The following is a 20815-nucleotide window of genomic DNA, read 5'->3' on the forward strand; positions in this document are numbered from 1 at the left end:
AACTTTCTATTGTATAGCATGGTGACCTATTTACACATACATATATACATTCTTTTTTCTCACATTTAATCAAGGCATGATTGACAAATAAAAACTATATGTTTTTGTCATAAAATATTATTTTTAAAGGTATATGATGTGATTATTTAATATGCAGACACATTGGGAAAAGATTACCACCAGTCAAGTTAATTAATATATCCATTACTTTATATAGTTACCATTTTTTGTGTATGTGTGGTGAGAACACTCAAGATCTACTTTTTCAGCAATTTTCAAATATATGATACAGTATTATTAACTGTAAGCACCATACTGTACATTAGACCATTTTGTGTTTTAAATGGGGTTAAAAATACTGCCAATTTGTAGAGGTACATGTGTGCCTCAAGCCTGGCCAATTAGCATGTATTATCTCAAACCATAAAGATAGGGTCAGGTATAGACCTTTATGAGAATCCTATAAAATATAATGTGTATAGATTTATAGTACAAAAGCCCACATAAAATATCTCATCAGCCTTTAAAGATTTTCCAGACCACATTGAAAATTGCATTTCACTCTATTCTTTCTGGATTCTGTGAAATTTGAAAGTAATGTCCAGTCCATTTCACTTTTTTCCACTCTTTATAACTTGTGATTTCACCACCAAGACAAACCTTGTGTTCATTCAATTAGCGTGCTTAAAGTTCAATTACCATATTTAATCTTATCTTGAAGTTTAGGTGTTTTTGTATGATCTTTAGTTTGAGATGAAAAATATTGGGATTTCTTATGTTTCTACACATTACCTCGTTGGATTATCAAAGGCGCATTTCTGTTTATTGTACATTAGCCTATCAAGTGATTTGTAAAATCCATGCAACATTTAAGTCTGAATGTACATCAGGTCTTTATTTTTTATTTGATTATATGTCTCACTGTACTTCATTTCCATGCTGTCTAAGGAAATCAGGCTGACCATAAATAGCTACCTGGAGTTATATTGAGATATCAGCCAATTCATGGAAAAATCATAAGAGTCAAATGGGGAATGTATCTCTACAAAAAGAACTGATTGAATAAGCTTTTGGTTAAAATTGAATTCAAATGTAGTTGACAATAAAACATGGCCTTTATGCAGGACATAAAAGCAAGTAGTATTATACTGTATGGAAAATGAAGCATAGGAGGATAAAGCAATATCCCAAAGTCACCCTGAATCATGTTCAGTGAGCTGGGATTGTGATACAGAATAATGAAATTCAATTTATTGGTCTTACTACTGTAACCCCTCTGCAAGCATCCTTTTTATTGAGTACTCCCATGTGTTAAGCATTGTACTAGGTATTATGAGGCCTACAAGTATTAATAAAATGGAGCAACTCACAACATATTAGCTACCTGAAATACTTTGCTTTCCCTCCTTTCTTCATTTGAACATGAACTGTTTAAAAATACATTAATTTAAGCATATATGTTCAATTTGCCTCCTCATTCCATTTCTATATGAGAAATGCTATAATTTTTTATAGTTGATTTCAAAACAGTATGCTAGTAATATAGAAATATCTTTTCTAGAGAGAACAAAAGCTCTGGAGGGAGAATACTGAGTGGAATTGGGTTCAGGATCACAGACCATATTAGCACAAAGTACTGAATAAGTTATTCCCTCAAAGAAGTATGTATTAGGAGTTCCTCTGTGGCTCAGCAGGTTGAAGACTCAGTGTTATCACTGCTATGTCTCAGGTTTGATCCCTGGCCCCAGAACTTCCACATGCCATAGGCATGACCAAAAAAGAAAGAAAAGAAAAAGTATGTATTATAGAAATTCATTATTTTGATTATTTTAATTTTGTAATATTCTGATAGGGTGTAGTGTTTTAAATGATAAATGTTCAACATGAGTGAAAATATTTTATGTCAGAGGAAAAAGACTGTGACTTAGCGTGTATGAGTTCTGCTCTGTGGTTAGCCGAGTAAAAACCTTTCACATTTCCTAAATAGCTTAAAGGTGACTTAAGCCTCCTAACACTTGTGAAATTTTGGAGAATTACATTTCAAGATTTTACACAGCTGGTGATGCTGAAATTCAAATTTAGAAAGGGATAAATTAGGATGATTGAGTGAAAGAAGAGCCAATTATTAGTATGTGGTTGGATTAGGTAGTTTTGTGGTCTGCAAAGTAAGGTTGATAACAGCACTTAGTCTATAGGGTTGCTGTGAGGATTAAATGAGCCAATGATTGCAAATCTCTAAGTGCAGTGCTAAGCACTCAGTACATGTGCTCTGATAATCTATACAGATAATGATGATGTTGATAACAGCAGTGGTAATAATGATGCTCACATATACCCCCTGCCAAATTCCTTCATTACTCACTACTCCAAAGAGGTCTGCATTTGAGGTTAGCCCTAGCACTCATTAGTGAGAGAGGAAAAAAAAAAAAAAAAAAAAAAAAGCAGTTTCTGACAATCTGGACTTAGTCTGATACACAGACTATGCTGTGGACTAACTTGAACACAAAAATTTTTGAACATAAAAAAATCAAAGATACTATATCAGTCAAGCCTGCTGGGGACCATGATGAAGAAAGACAAAAATAAGTCTACTTGATAATCATACATCAATACAGACAAAAAAAGAAAAATTATCTAAACTGAAAAACAAGACCAAACCTCCATATTTCATTACAAATGTGAATAAATGCTGTTTCTTTATAGATTGCAACTTTAAATTTACTTTGTGTTTCTTTACTTCTAGATGAGAATTTCGAAGATATCAAAATAGAACCATCTCTGGCTCCTGACAGCAACAATCCACAGAATAGCTTAAAACCTAAGTTCAATTCCAGTCTTCTGTGACACACATAGGAAGATATCCCCACAATTCCTTAAGGTATGAGTTCTCCCTGATTGAACAATCCAGTAAACCTAAATTTAATCAAAAATCATATTTCTAGTGGTCTTTTGAAAGGCCTAGGTTACGTGTCCTTCCCTGCACTAGGCAAACATTTAAATTTAATAGGCATGGTAACAAGCATTTATTTCAAGACTGTTATATACATGACATCATTCTAGGCAAAAATATGATTTAGGCTTAGTTGTTGGCCACAGCCATCTTTGTGGTTCAGTGACAGATACGGACCTTACAGATCTATCTAGTGAACATATATAAATGAAATGAATACTGCAATTGAATTTAGTTCAACCAGCCTTTTATTTTTATTTTTATTTATTTATTTTTTTAGGGCCATACCTGCAACACATGGAGGTTCCCAGGCTAGGGGGTCGAATCAGAGCTATAGCTGCAGGCCTACACCAGAGCCACAGCAATGCCAGATCTGAGCCGCATCTGCAACCTACACCACAGCTCACAGCAATGCCAGATCCTTAACCACTCAGCGAGGCCAGGGATTATATCCACAGCCTCATGGTTCCTAGTGCAGATTTCCTGCACCACGAAGGGAACTCCCAACCAGAATTTTTTGAACATCCCATATATATCCCAAGTACTGAGCTATGGACTAATTATTACCAACATGCTATGGGATTAAAGAATTGGTAAGGGTTTTTTTTTGATATAGTCCTTGAGGACTAGGAAGATTTTGAAAGATAGAGGGGAAAATGATAACTGTGAGGCAAGGCTTTTTGAGAAATCATGATTAAAAACAAAGACAAGAATGCAGAGGTATTTTTCAAAGACTAGCAAATATCATTGTGAATGGTATTTATATAAGTCCTGGTTGGGCAAGATAGAAGCTGATGAGCCTAGAAAGGAGGGTTTGAGGATGATAAAAAAATGTTAAATATCATCGATAGAGAATTGTAATAATAGCAGATGGAGTTAAGAACACTGTTTAGGGGGCCATTTCTAAAATCCATTTGAAATGTGGAAGAGAAATGAATTTAAATCCTTGTATTAAGAACAAAAGTCAACATATATAAGAAATTATGTTATGTCCTATGCTCAATCTAAAGGAGATTCAAGTATAAATAAATACATTGTCTTTGATATCATGATTCTCTTAGTCTATGACAGGAGCTGAACAAGATATTAACAGTTATTATGATAAGCCATAGTAGGGAAATGTTACAAGAGATGTTCAAAAAGGGAAGATTGTGTTTGGAAAATCACAGAGTTCTTTAAGTCACAGCATGCATGCCATTTTCTCCAGGAGTTAAAAATCTTATTTTATAAGAGTTTATCATGGAAATCTCCCAAATTGGTTGGGCATCCTTAAAATAAGCAAGACTCTACAAGCCATATCTCCTACAGTCAGGCAGACTTCTCTGTAGGACTCTGATGGCAATTCTCATGCAGACTACTTAGGAGATACCAATGTCATCCTGAAACTGGGAAGTAATTGTGCTAAAAACATATTGGGGAACATTTTTGCCTTTATTGTTGTTATTGCTGCTGTTGTTTGTTTTTTTAATATAGGACTCTAATTAACCAACTGATATATTTAATTGTCACAATATATGCATAGGGGAGGAAAAATAACTTTTGCTCTACCCTTTCAGGTTCTTGGCTGAGACCCACTCTGTAATAAAAGACAGATTTACAGAAGAAAAACAAAAATTTAATTCAACCACACCATATATATATATATACGGGAGAGATTCACTAATACTGAATAACTCTCCAAAATGTCCCGAGCCTCTGTATTCTCTACCATCTCCAGGTAAAAACAAAAGGAGACATTGGAGCGCTGGGTGGGGGCAGTTATGGGAGATTACCAGAAAAAGCACAGTAAACAGGGTAGAGTTGTTCTGCAGATTTAAATCATTACCTTCTCCATTTGACAAACTTCTAGAGATTTAGAGTCATCCTTCTCTTCCTGTTGGAGAGGGAGACATCTCCAACATTTACAAGTGGGTATTTTCCTTATAAATGTCAATGTCCCTTACAAAAGAGTAACTCTATTAAGTTTCCAAAAGTTTTTCTGTCTTTGCTATTTCTTTAAAAAAAAAATAACCAGCTCAAGATAATCCTTATGCTGAAGAAGTATATTTTCTGGTGGCAAATTGTTTCCCTTAACATGGAATTCACTATACCTAGTATGTCTCCCTTTTGCCCTAATTCTATTAGTTGTCAAATCTTATTGACTCCATATATTAAATAATTCTTAAAATCCTTCCCGCTATTTCTTGATCATTTTTACCCACTGCCCTGACGTGAATCCCACTCTATCTAAATTGAGTCCCAAAGTGAAAGTTGGGATGATAGCACCAGAATTCAATCAAGATTTTTTTTAACATAAAGCAGCCAGAGTGAGTCAGATAACCAGACAATGCTCATCTAAAGCTAAAAGTCAGAATATATACATATGAACACCAAGTCCACAAGATAACAGTATAGTCATAAATGAGGGATAGAGCATCAACCAGAAGACAAGGGTAGGTTAAATAATTCATTGTTCTGATTGGGTTCAGAGCAGGCTGCCTCAAAATATGTTACTTTGGCAGGTGGGTTGTTTTACGGTGAGAACAATTAAGGTCCAGCAGAAACATGGGGTACCCATTGTGGCTCACAGTAACAAACCTGACTAGTATCCATGAGGACGTGGGTTCAATCCCTGGCCTTGCTCAGTGGGTTAAGGATCCGGCATTGCCCTGAGCTGTGGTGTAGATCATAGACAGGGCTTGGACCTGGTGTTTCCATGGCTGTGGCTGTGGCTGGCAGCTCCAGTTATGATAAGACTCCTAGCCTGGGAACTTCCATATGCTGTGAGTGTGGCCCTAAAAAGACCAAAAAAAAAAAAAAATCAAAAATAACTTTTTACCTTCCTCTTAACTGACTAAAAGAATTTAGATAGGGAGCCTGGTCCATAAAGAGATCTATCACCAAAGATAACTACAAAGAGTGTGAGCTAGATGTGATAAACTGGGGTGTTGGGGAGCTTACCAAGACCTGTTTGCTCACAGTCTTCTCTTTTTCATTGTCTTTGCATGGCTTACAAACATTTGTTTACCAAAAATTTGTTCTATCTTTCTGTGTATTATCTTCCTTTCTTTTGTAGCCCTAGACCCTTGTGCCATTTTCCTTAGCCCAGGATGGCATATAAACCTCAAATCTGACCATCTAGGAGGCTCATGTTTATATTAAGCTCCTGTATATATGAAATTAAATTTGTTTTTCTCCTATTAATCTGTTTTATGTCAATTTAATTAGAGATCAGTCAAAAGAAACTAGAAAGGTGGAGAAAACACTTGCTTCCCAAAATTTCAATTAATTCATGAAAAATTCATGAATAAAGAATTCAGTGAAAAATTCATCATTTTCTTTCTAAGTATCAGGCACATGGAATTCAGTGGTAGCCTGCATTATTGATGGCTATCATTTTAAAAAAATGCAATAGAGGTAATTGTTTCTCTGTACATTCGTTAATTACTAGAAGACTGTGTTCCTGATAACATCCACTTCCCATGACTATTTTATGTGATTTTTGCTGGATATTTTTTATTTAACCCTTAATATACTTTATCCACCTTCCCTACCTTGCTCTGTTCTCCAGGGGTCTGACCTTTAAGGACGATATCAGGCCTCCTTGCCATCTGACTTCTGGTAAAGGTCAGTCAATTAGGTAACAGCTTCAGTTAATTAGGAATAAGAGGAAAGTGAAATTGGGGTATTTATACCCCTTATCCTTTCCCTGTAAAGGCTTCCTTTGTCCTGTAACCCATGTAGCTTTCCTTCAGAATGCTGGTAACTGCTTTTTACCCATGTTCCTAGCCTAGGAGCAATGATTTTATTCTGTGATTATTTCCATCATTTCCCAAATCTTTGAAAGTAATCTTTTTAAAATTTACCAGAATAATCCCTCTTGAATTTGTCGTTTGTTTCATTCTGGGGCCGAGAATGCTCTCAGTTTATAATTTGTGTATATTTTTCAACTAGTAAGGATGTTTTTATTATGCAATTCTGAACTAGTACTCTTGACTGTGGGGTTTTTTTGTAATATTTTCAAACTTTCATGTCTCTTTCTTCTTACTTTTCTTCAGATTATGTGTGATGGATGAGGGTATATAGCTTAAGGGTACCTAATTAGAAAGATATTCATCACTTCTTGGGTGGATATCCTAAGAGTCTCTCATTAGTCTTTCATCTTTCAACTTCTAGATATCCCAAGACTAATCCCCCTACAATAATACCTCTAGAGTAATTTCAAAACATGAACAATTACAACATGAAAATCTAAATTTCACTCTGAGCTTTCTTCAGGATAACTTAATTTTATTCTTTAAATCTCTTTATTTAATTTTGAACACAATCAATATTTATCTAAGTATTACTATAAATTCTAGAAATTCATATGTAATTACAACTAAAAAAGAATGAAATATGCTCAAATTACACTCTTTCCCTGATGAATACTGAGAAACAAGTTTAATAGCTTATATAACATTACAAAAATAATAAAATATTGTGTACTGTTTACCATAACACTGAAATTTTCTCAAATATGAAATGCTAATATAGCATTCATAGAAAATATTACCCCAGTAGATCTTTTCCTTCTTCCTAATAAAAACCTACTTTGTAAAGGCTAATAATTCTAAGACTGTAATATAAAAGTAATTAGAAATGCACTCATAAATTAATGATTATTCCTTTGGCTTATATAACACAAATTATATGTTGATACTGTATCTTTGTAATGCAGATCATTATGTTGCATACTTTTTTTCTTTTAGAGTGTACTTATGTGGCCAATTTGTCTTTTTTTTTTTTTTTTTTTTTTTTTTTTTTTTTTTTTTTGCCTTTTCTAGGGCCTCTCCTTTGGCATATGGAGGTTCCCAGGCTAGGGGTCTAATCGGAGCTGTAGCTACTGGCCTATGCCAAAGCCACAGCAACGCGGGATCCAAGCTGTGTCTGTGACCTACACCGCAGCTCACAGCAACGCTGGATCCTTAACCCACTGAGCAAGGCCAGGGATCGAACCCACAACCTCATGGTTCTTCCTAGTCAGTTCCGTTAACCACTGAACCATGACAGGAACTCCTGATGTGGCCAATTTGATTGTAGTTTTCTTCGATTTTGGCAGAAGTATTCAATAATGTTTTCGGGAATGATTCTTTAAAGGAATCTGTTATTATAATTTTAGTTTTATTTGATGCCTTAACTATTTAAATAATTGTATATATGCTCTACTTCTTTTTAGAGGTTCTTTACCATTATTGCTATTTTTATATGTAGCATTTATGCCCCATATATTATTCATAAAAAATTGATATGACATGTTCTTCTATATGCTACATATTGACAGTGAAGTACAAGAATCATGACTTGGGAATCTTAGCATCTATATATCCCTTCTCTTTTAATCTGATAGATGCACAGGATATTATTCCTGTTATCTGAGTCAATTATTTAGCACTGTTGTAGCATGAACATCTTAAAATTTTCCATTTGAATTGAATGAAGAATTATAAAAATTGAGCATGTAATATGTTATAGAAATTATTGTCCTGGATTCATACTGGATTGAAAATAAAGAAAAAGAAAAAACAAAGGGGAAATATGGGAAATGTATTTCATAATTTATTTACTGAATGTGATCTTTAAAGATACTTACCTTTAATGTTAAATGTTATTTTGCCTGTGGTTTTGTTTTTGAATCATCTGTACCTATGTGGGAATTTGTCATCATCTTGCCTCTAATCTTAGGTCTTGTTTCTTTCCCCCCTCCCCATATTGCTAAGATTTTTTTCTAAAATACTAACTTGATCGTGTCACATTCTACATGTCTCCATAGCATAGGCTAAAAAAAAATCGTAATTCACGTAGCACCAAAGCTGACCAAAACTTGATCTCTTTATTTTTCCAAACTCGTCAGCCATCCCTATCCAGAGCACATAACTTTTCTAAAAGCCTACAAAGCTACTTGCAGTTTAACAAATGTCCCAATGCTCATTTATATCTCTCTACTTTTATACATGGTGATTTCTTTGTCTGGAATGTCCTTATCCCATTTAATTCTATTCAGATTTGCATGCTTATAGACATAGCTTATGTATCCTCTAATCTTACACATCATTCCTGATCATAACTGCCCATTGCCTTGCCAACCTACTAGACGTGGTCTATCGTTGTTTCCATTCAATGGTGGAATAAAATATGGCTTACATGTATGATTCGTTCTTCAAGTGAGCTCTTGCATAGAGAGGGAATGTCTTTATCTTCATATCTCAAACACCTAGTAGAAAATATAGCCCCCAAATGTATAGGTGGTGAATGAATATATATTAGAGAAGTTGACATTTATGTAGTGGAACAAAATTTGCCACTCCAAATTTGTCTGTTTGTCATAAAGATTAATTTAGGTTGATTATTTTTAAGACAAAGAAGACTTGGAAGGTTTTTCTATTACCTTCACCTTAACTGCTTAAAAGAATTTAGATATATGGCCTGTTCCTGGAATAGAGCTACAACCAGAAATACGTACAAAGAACATGGGCTAGGTATGGTAGGGGAAACGGGGCATGTCATAGAGATCAGAGTCCACTGCTATCCCATTGTCCTGCAGGGCCCAGTAAATTGGCAAGTTATTCAGTTTTCCTAGGTCTTTCCCATTTATACATATTATTAATTTTTAAAATTTTCTCCTGTGAATCTGTCTCATGTCAATTTAATTCTTAGATCAGCCAAAGAACCTAGAAGGGTAGAAAAAGTTCTTCTTGAAAACTGTGTCTGAGAGTGTTTCTTTGATTTGCCTCTCTCAGTGTCAGTATAGGTTAAGAGTTCAATAAATACGTGAATGATTAACAGTATTGCAGATAATGAAAAGCAAATATTCATGGTACTCCTAGTTTAAAATTCAGTGACTTTAGAGTATGATTATAAGAGAAAAAAAAAAAAAAAAAACAATGGATAACTAGAATACACTGTAGTTTCTTTTCAGTGATTTAATTCTTCCCTGTATGAAAACTCCGGAGCTAGCTCATAATTATCATGCCAATGCATATGGGATGCCAAAGAGAATAAGACAGTATAATTTATTTCTTGACCCTCATTATCCTTTGTTTTGTGAATATAGGGCAGCACCGATTCTGGTCTTTTAGATAATGTTAATAATAACCAGAGAGACAACAGTCAAACTCTAGTCATAGTTAAAGAATAATTATTTCTATTATTTTATTTGAAATCTTTACTTAGAACATAACAAATGACAATTTGTGTTACTGAGACTATAGCTAAGAACAAAACAAAGACCCCACTCTTGAAGGTTTCGTGGGAGATGGAGATAATATATAGGTTAAAAATATAATTGATATAATTTCAGTTATCGATGAAAGCTATGAAGAAAATTTTAAAAGTAAATTAAAAATTTAAGAGACTTAATGGGAGTTCTGTGATGGCCTAGCTGGTTGAGGCTTCTGCGTTCTCACTGCTGTGGCTCTGGTTGCTGCTGTGTGGAACAGGTTCAATCCCTGGCCCAGGAATTCCCACACACTGCCTGTGTGGCAAAAAAGAAAAAAAAATACAAAAAAAATTTAAGAGACAAGAATGAAGATGGATGAGAATTATTTTTCAGAATTACTAAGCATAGACAATATAAACACAATCAGCAAAGTTTTTAAAATTCATTTTCTAATTTAATCATCACAACCCCCAGAAGGAAATTTTTTTTTTAGTTTTTATTTTCAAAGTAAGAACTTTGAGACTCAGAGAAGCCAGGTGAAGTTTGAATTAAACTACAGTTTAATTCAGGGACATTTTAGGATATCCTCCAAATTCTACACATACTTCACTGCGTGAACTTCCACCCATTTTACTATCACCACCAAGGACATCCCTGAGCTTCACATGCCCGGGACCTCTCAGATCAGCTGTAAAGTCGAGCAGTAATCAAACATCACTGAAAGTGGAACTATAAAGGGCAAGAATGGGAATTTTTTCACAGGCCATAGACAAAGGAGGACTCTAGTCATCAGGGAGATCACCTGAAAACAGAGAAAAATGGTTCTTTATGGCAGCTCAGGGCTGCAGAAGGGGTAGGAGGACACGAACCAAAGAAACGATTCCAAAACCCCAAAGGGCAAGATTAAGTATCCAGTTTTCAGACTTCATTTCTGGAAAAATATGTTACTACTTTGAATCTATTCTAGGGAAAGTATTCATAAACTAGTTATTCTCTTTTTTATTGCATATAAATATAGGGCAAGACATAAACAGATGGCTAGATATTATAGTAATTTCATAAATGTTATCACACTGCATTAAGCATATCTGCTTTGCATTTATATACCACTTGATAATGTGGAAATCACATTTTTTTAGCATATTTGAAGTATGCCATCTATATTAGTTTACTAAGGTGGCCATAACAAAGTACCACAGACTAGGTGGCTTAAAGAAGAGGAATTTATTTTCTTCCAGTTCTGGAGGCTGGCAGTCTGGGATCAAGGTGTTGGCAGGGTTGATTTCTTCTGAGACTTACATCCTTGGTTTATAGATGGCCATCTTCTCCCTATGGTTTCACATCATCTTCCGTTTGTCTGCGTCTGTGTTCAAATTTTCTCTTCTTATAAGGATACCAGTCACATTAGATTAGGGCCCACCCTAATAACCTCATTTTAAATTAATTACCTTACTGAAGACCCTATGTCAAAATACAGTCACATTCTGAGGGTATATAAACTTGGAGTGACACAATTCAGCCTATCATACCACTCTTTCATACATTTTCATTTTGAGAATACAGAGTAAATGCAAGAAAGTTAGAAATATTGAATTTTAGATGTTATGATGACTATAAAGACTAAAGACTGTAATGATTATTATAACTCAAACTGCAATTTATGGATGAAATTGGATCTATGAGAAATCAAACAAGTTGTCCAAGATAAGAGAAATCTTTAGCAGTGCATAAAATGATTAAAAAATAGATAGCATTCACAGAAAGAACAGCTAGTCAAATGCTAGGAAAACTAGCTATCCAAAAAGACAAAAAAGTAAAATGAGCTCTTTACCTACTACCAATCACAGCCATAGTCATGGTTGATTAAATAGCTAGACGTAATTTAATTTCTGAACTTTGAAAGAAAGCTTTTGATGACTTTCTGTGACATCAGCTCTCAAGGACAGTATTGGTACATTTAACATTTTAATACATGGTCTCCTGATGGCTTGACTCACCATTCACCCAAGCCCCTCTCCAGATCTTGACGGTTCTGTAGGAAACTGCAAGATGTGTGAATCCTGATGGAGCACTAACTCAGTAATCTTTAAGGAAGATAGCAATCAGCTCCTAAATGGATGTTAATACCATATTTGATATTTATAAAACATTGTGATTTTAACTGAGCTTATATATTCCTATTTTGTAGATAATGAATTAAAACTCAGAGAGAGGATTAATATTCGCTTAAAGCTATACAGTGACTGAAAAAACCGAGGTGAGTGACTTAATTAAATAATCAAAAAATCTTTGTTAAAGTTCTAATATTAAACTACAGTCCAAATTTTAATCTTGAAGTATTTTGGTATTATATCACTCTAAAATTGTTATCTAGTCCTTTTATGTAAGTTAATGTCATTCTAAAATCTAAAATTAATGATATTTTGCTTCTGAAGAGTACCATGTTGAGGTTTAGAAAAATGAAAAGCATTTCAGCTTCAATGAAAGCCACATAACTGTTACTCATTCCAGTTAGCACCAAACATAAATTGCCTCATCATGTCATCCTAAGTGCTTCAACTCCAACATCTGAAGTCCTCAACGTATTATTTTTCTTAATAGTTTTATCTATTCATGAGCCTGAGATTTTTGCCTTATTTCATAGAGCCTGAATCTGTTATCTATTCTTTAAGCTTATTTCTTTTTAGTCTTTTGAATAGCAAATGCAGTCAAATGTAACACACATGACTTTAAATAAGATGTATTGAAGATTTTATGGATATTTAGCAGAACACAGCAAGCAATCCTTTTATATTGATTTTCTCTCTTGTAAGTAAAAGACTTTTTTTTTAAGTGCAGGAATTGATCAATCACAGAAGTTTTTCCACTGGCTTGCTCTGTGTTGTTAAAGTAAAATTATACCGGATCATCCTGCCAGCATTAATTTCTCCCAATACCATACCTCAGTTATGGCACTTTGTATTGAAGTATTTCTGTAAAAGTCTAACTCGGATTGTGAGTTTCCCGGGGGAATAGGCTTTCTCCTATCACTTTGCAAATCTCATGTGGTTTCACATGGCCCTCCTGGTCAAAATATAGAATTGAATTTCTAGATACCAAATAAAAGAACCTTATAGTGTAGATTATTTCCCTAAATAATTTTTGTCCTATGAATTGTAAAAGATTTAATTCTTACTTAATTTACCTTATAGATTAAAATAATAATTGCCATTTATTGGAGCCTCTACCAAGTACTGGGACATGTGCTATGGAATTTGTGTACATTATTTTATTCAATATTTAGGACAATCCTATAGAGTCAATCATATTATTTTTCTTTTAATATTAAATGAAAGTTTCAGAAAGGATAAATAAATATGCCAAATTCACATAGCTAGTAAGAGCTAATATTGCAATTCAAATTTATTCCATTTTCAAAGGCAGTATGCACTTAATCAGCTTGTCTCTAAAGATTGAGCCTATGCAATGTGGTTATGCTTACTGCATCTTAACGCAAGTCATTTTAAAGGATGTTTAATTCAGATAAGACAAATATTACATTCAGTCTTTTGACATTTTTCCACTTAGTATCATACATTTGAAGGAAGTGTTATTTCCTGTAATAATTTAAGCATGCTCTTTTACAATATCCAGAGACTTCAGGCAATTGAGAACAAAACTGTTACTCCTCATATTAATTTAAGAAACACAGGCAAAAGAGAGCACCAGTCCCTTCCATATTATGCAGTAGAGGGAAACTATTTATAGTACTGTTCAGTCATGTTGAATTTATTCCTAGGCTTAGTTTTCAAAACCATTGTGAAAGTGAATTCTGACAGTATAATTGAATAACAGGTGTGCATTCTTATAAAATTTTACTTACAATATAAGATAGTCTTTATTTTTTTCTCCAGGAAATCAGTTTTTTTAATATTTGTCAAGAACAAATATTCAGTAAATTATTTTTTTTTTTGCTCAGAGTTATAATGATTTAAATGCAGAAAAATCTTATTTTAATTGTTTGAAGAAAAAGAGTAAGTCTTGGAGAGGTTAATGATCAGATAATGAGAATATGTTATTTATAAAAGGTAAAAATAAAGAACTACTAACTTAATAAACATTAATTCAGCTATTTAACTATTATTTGCTAGGATAAATTCAACATCCCTCTACATACAACCACATGTGCACCTCTCTCTTGCTCTCTCTCTCTCTCTAACACACACACAAACACACACACTCAGGCAGCAAGGCTTAATGGAATTGCCATATGTATAAGGAGGTTGATCTCTTCTCATTTATTTTAAGGTACAAATTCAAAACAAAATTTATTTGACCTAAATAGAAAGATGACTAACCTAGCCTCAGAGACTTTTAATTTCTTAAAATTTTAAAAATTTGATTATTCTATCTTTATTCAGTATCTAGAAAAAACAAATTTAAAAAGTTACTTAAGAAACTCTTAAAAAAAATAAGTGGGCCAATATATACACATTTTCAGTCTTTTTATTATGATCAAATGAGCCAATTATTCGATTCAGTGTTCTTCATAATTATTCATCTAAACCATGAAAATGAATTAAATAATTTTTACAAATAATATATAAGATAATTTCTCATAAATTTAGAAATTTTTGGTGGGTTACATCAGCAAGATGGTGAAATAGGAAGCCCTGTAGACCTTAAGTCAGAAACGGTCACAAGGAAGAACTTCCTATTGTGGCTCAGTGTGTTAAGGGCCCAGTGTTGTCTCTCTGAGGGTATGGGTTTGATCCCTGGCCTCACGCAGTGAGTTAAGAGTCTAGCATTGTCACAAGCCGCAGCATAGGTCACAGACATGGCCTGGATCTGGTGTTGTGTGGTGTGGTATAGGTCTATAGCTGCAGCTCTGATTCAAGTGCTAACCAGGAAACTTCCATATGAGCAGGTGCAGCAATAAAATAAACAAAAAACTGTCACAAGGAAAATAATGATACTGTATAATGATAAAGGAGTCAAAATACTGATAAAGAACATTAATGCAGACACAGATAAGTGGAAAGACAACCAATGTTCATGAATTGGAATGATTAGTATTACTAAAATGTTCATTTTACCCAAAGTGACTTATGAATTCAATCTAATTTCTATCAAAATCCCAATGGCATTCTTTACAGAAACAGAGAAATCAAGTCTAAATTCATATGGAATCACAAAGGACATTGAATAGCCAAAATAATCTTGAGAAAGAAGAACAAACCTGAAGATATTACACTCTGTGATTTCAAAATATATTATAAAGCTATATTAATTAAGGAAGTATGTTACTGACATCAAAACAGACATAGGTAGGTCAATGGAATGGAATAAAGAGTCCAGAAATAAATTCATGCATTTTTGCTCAACTGATCTTTTACAAGGTTACCTGGAACATGCAATAGGAGAAGAACAGTATTTTCAATAAATGGTGTTAGAAAAACTGGATTTCTACATGGAAAAGAAAGAAATTAGACTCTTATTTCACACCATACACAAAAATCAATTTAAAATGAATTAAATACTTCACACAAGACCAAAGTGAAACCATAAAGCTACTAGAAGAAAACATAGGAAAAAAGTGTCTTGGCATTGGTTTGGCAATGATTTTTTTTTTTTTTTTTTTTTTGGATATGACACCAAAAGCCCTGGCAACAAAAGCAAAAATAGACAAGTGGGATTACATCAAATAAACAAACAAAAAAGTGCAGAGCAAAGGAAACACTGAATAGACTGTAAAGATAACCTGTGGAATGGGAGAAAATATTTGTTAACTGTGTGTCTGAGAAGGTACTATCCTCCAAATGTATGTGTAAGGAATTCCTACAACTTAACAGCAAAAGCAAACAAAAAAACAATTTTTTTTTTTTTTTTTTTTTTTTTTTTAGGGCCACACTTGTGGCATACAGAGATTCCCAGGCTTGGAGTCTAGTCAGAGCTACAGCTGCCAGCCACAGCCACAGCAATGTGATAGGCCAGCCACATCTGCAACCAACACATAGCTCTCGGCAAGGCCAGGTCCTTAACCCACTGAGCGAGGCCAGGGAGCGAACCCACAGCCTCACAGTTCCTAGTCAGATTCATTTCTGCTACGCCACCACAGGAATTCCCAAAAAAACCACAAAATTTTGATTAATAATTTGGCAAAGGGTCTGAGTAGATATCTTCAAAGAAGATATACAAATAGCTACCAGGTATATCAAAAGATGCTCAGTATCAGTAATCATCAAGGAAGCTGTAAGGAGAGAGGGGAGAGGGATTTGAAACATTGTTCTGCCGGTAGGTGCTTAAAACATATTTGGCAAATGAATAAACTATCTGGTACAACAGAAATAAATGCAGTGTCATCATCCCACACCAGTTAGGATGATATGTGCCATCTATCTACCTATCTGTCTATCTATCTATACAGAGAGAGAGGCAGGGGGAGAGAGATAGTCAAGTATATGGAGAAGTTGGGACCTGTGAATCCACTATTGAAAATAGTATGGAGGATCTTCAAAAAGTAAACATCTAAATGTCATATGATTCAGCAATCCCACTTCTAGGTATACATCCAGAAGAATTGAAACCAAGATCTCAAAGAGTTATTAGCACTTCAGTGTTCATTGTAGCATGATTCACAACAGCCAAGAAGTCGAAACAACCTTAGCATCCATTGACACAAGAGTACATAAAGACATGAATTATATGCATACAAGGAAATATTATTCTGTCTTAAAAAGAAGGAAATCCTGGCATATGCAATCATCTGGGTGAACCTTGAGGATATCATAGTTAAGTTAAACAAGCTTGTTACAGAAGGACACATATTGCATGATTGCTTTTTTTTTAAATTTGTTATCTCTGAATAAATGTTGATCTTAAAATATATTTTTGGCAAGCAAATATGCTCTGGAAATTTCTGTTCCTATTGCACACTTTAAATGTCATAGAACATTTCTATGGATGAATGTTAGAAGCAAATTATTGAGTAAAAACAAGACAATATGCAACACGAAATGATTATCTTATATAGATTTTTTAAAAACAAGCAAAAAGAAATGATATATGAATCTATGAAGAAAGCAAAAGGATAATTTAAAAAAAAAGCAATTTCAGAATAACAGTTTTCTCTTAAGTAAAGGGAGGCAGAAGAAGGAAAAGGGCCCAGGAAGGACATATAGAGAAACAAGGATATTGGTAATAGCGTAATTTTTTTTTTTTTTTTTGCCATGCCTATAGCATGTAAAAGTTCCCAGGGCCAGGAATCAAACCTGAGCCACAGCAGTGACAAGCCTGAATCCTAAACCACTAGGCCATCAGGGAACTCTCAGTAATATCCTAATTCTTAAGTTGAGTAGTGGGCTCCCAAGTGTTTATTTCAGAATTACACATACATATATTTGCTAAAATACTCATTTCCATGTATTGAACATTCCATAATAAAAATATAAATACATTGGAAAATATTTAAACATTAAAATATATTAAAACATATCCCATGTCCCAAATACAAAGAGAAAATCAATTTCTAAACATAGAAGTCATTTTCTATTTACATAATAAAAAGAATCATTGGAGAGAGAAAAACAATATAAACTTATTCAGGAGAATACACAGTTCAGTTTTATGACTTGTATTTTTTTTTCTAATTCTCCCAAAATTCTTATCCTTACACTGTAAATAGTACCTTATTGCATTTATAGTTAATAGTTAATTTAAAGAATGCTAGACTCAGAAACAAGGTCTCTGGGCTTAGGTCCCTTTTCCATAGCAGTTCAATATTGGGATTGTTGTTTAGGTTTCTTGAATTCCAGCTCCCATATCTCTAAAATGAAGAGAATAGAGAGGTTACAGCTCATCCATCAGCTGTATTTCATGATTTTATATGCTGAAGAGGTCTCAAGTTTGATTTTTAGTATCTTACTCTCTCACTGTATTCTTATGTAGTGTTCTAAGAAATATTTATCAAAATCTGAGACTCGCTTTCTAGAAGGAGCCAAAGGATCTAAAAAGCTCATTCATCATTGATAAGATTCAGAGGACACAATGTTTCCAATTGCTTCCCTTATTGATGAGAATGTCATTTTAAGTATTTTACCTGGAGAGGTGGGACAGAGAGTGACAGGAACAAAGGTCAGGCATGTGAAATTTTTGTTTTTGCTTTTTCACCTCATTAAGACTGTGTTTTCAATGGAATCTTGTAAGCACCTTTTAATTAATCCTCCACCAAATCCTATACTTTGCCTTCTGAATAGCCACAAATGCCTATCTAGTGAGAGCAACGAATGATTGAAGGAATATCTAGTTATTTTTCAACTATAACGTCAGAAACAGAAGTTGATGTTGTATATTGCATATTGTATATTTATGAGTGTGTGTGTGGCAGTGGGAGAAGGGTCTAGAAATACCTTGTTGTTGTTGTTGTTGTTGTTGTTGCTATTTCTTGGGCCGCTCCCGCGGCATATGGAGGTTCCCAGGCTAGGGGTTGAATCGGAGCTGTAGCCACCGGCCTACGCCAGAGCCACAGCAACGTGGGATGCGAGCCGCGTCTGCAACTTACACCACAGCTCACGGCAACGCCGGATCATTAACCCACTGAGCAGGGGCAGGGACCGCAACCTCATGGTTCCTAGTCGGATTCGTTAACCACTGCGCCACGACGGGAACTCCCACCTTTTTTTTTTTTTTTTTCATATTTGCTAGCAGTTCACAAGCCAAGCAAAAGAAATAAAGGGATGCAAAAATAAAGTTGGCAGTGTCTTGTAACTTTGAGGTGAGAGCTGTTCTGTGATCTCCTAATAAGCTTTCAATGGCATGTAATTGTCGAAAATGTTTGAAAATGGTCCTTAGTGAATACTTGTTTGTCACCTTTAATCCTTGCAATAATGCTAAACTTTATTTGATATGATAACTATTAAAGCAAAAGATTAAGTCTCAAATATAAGTAGCTTTCTCAAAGTCACAATTTTAACATGATAGATTCTGGAACCAGGTTTCAATCAAAAGCATATATCTTTCTTACTGTTTCTGTGAATAATGAACTAAGGGTACTTTTATTCCCCTGAGCAAAGACCTATCCAAATTTTTGTTCAGTGCTCATTGTCATTTGGATATCCTGTTGTCTTATGTAAATACACAATTACTAGGAGAACTCCATTAAATGATTTGTTTAAATTACTGTGGTTTATGTTTCTTGTACTCCTGATGCATATCCTTTGTATTTACAAAGAGTTAACACTAATCATCAGAAAACCTTTGTAAATATTACTATTGTTGGTGAGAAATTATTTGTAAACAGCAGGCAGATATTCCAGTAAAACCTGAAATGGAGTATATACTTCCTCTTCATCAAACCCAAAGATAACATTGACTAAACTCCGGGCTAATGTTGAAGTTATACTGAAAAAGATGTAATCATTTGCATCCTTGTTTATTTATTTACATAGATGTAACTCTTTTCTGGTTCCACTCATTAGACTGTAAGCTAATTGAGGAGAGGAATTGTCTCTATATCATTTTATCTAAAGTTTAGCTTATTGTCTGGCATATATATTAGATGTCTAGTAAATAGCTAAGTAAATAAAATGATACTCTGAGATATTTTTATAATTTAACTTGAGGAAAAACTATAATAGAGGAAAATCTATAATACTCTATATTATGAGTGCTTGCTTGCTTTATTGATCCTGCCAATATTAAGAGTCAGAAGCAAAGATGTTACAATTTTAACTTACCTTAGTTTTTACATTTGTCTTCTATTCAGCTCCAACCGTTTTAAACTGTTATTCCCTGTGCTATGGAAACATTTTTTCAGCCCTCTGGCCAATTCTTATTTGCCCCTGTTGGGACAAAACTTTTAATTCCTCTATATAGTAATTATTATCCCTTTTCTTCTCCCTTGTATATAACATTCTTAGATGATAACATCTATTTTTCACCCAAAATATAATAGTTATACTGGCAAACGCTGGTTTGTCAGAAGTAAATTTGAGGACCAGCTTTATTTCCTTCTGGTTGCATAGTCCTGGGAAAATTACATAGAGTTTCACTTTAGTTATTTACCATTAGATATAACACATGAGATTCAAGGTATTTAGCACATGGGGATCAACATTTTAAGGGTACATGGTGAATGTTGTATTAATAGCAATTTGACCCAGTCTGGTGGACAAAATGTTCAATATATTTCCCATATACTATTACTGCTGATATAATTATCTGCCTTAAAACTCAACTGGTACTAACTTTTCCTTGATCATTATACACTGAGATCTTCCAAATGCACATGTTAAGAATGAAATAAATATTGTGACTCAGATTTGAGATTGTTTTCTATAACAGATGTTATGACAAGAGAGTTTAAAAAAAATCACAGAGACGTTTCTGCTTTATGAAGATTATTTCAGCCTAGACTATTCTGATCATACAGGCAGTCACAAACTTTTACAGGCACAGATGTTGATTGAGGACTTTTAGAACTGTGATAGATTCTGTCGTAGATGTCTAAGCTGAAGTCTTTCATTTTAGCAAATATCCCAGCAGGTTAGTAACACTCTATGGTGCAATTAGAATAGTTTACAGCAAAATCCCTCTTTCTTCTTTTTTAACATTTATTTCCACGGACTATGTATACTCAGTCTCCTCAGAGCTGAGTGGCCCGCATAAGACAAGCTTTACCTCTGCCTGTGGGTCCCTTGATTACACATGCA

Source organism: Sus scrofa, chromosome 2, assembly GCF_000003025.6.
Source record: "Sus scrofa isolate TJ Tabasco breed Duroc chromosome 2, Sscrofa11.1, whole genome shotgun sequence".
NCBI classification, from domain to species: domain Eukaryota; kingdom Metazoa; phylum Chordata; class Mammalia; order Artiodactyla; family Suidae; genus Sus; species Sus scrofa.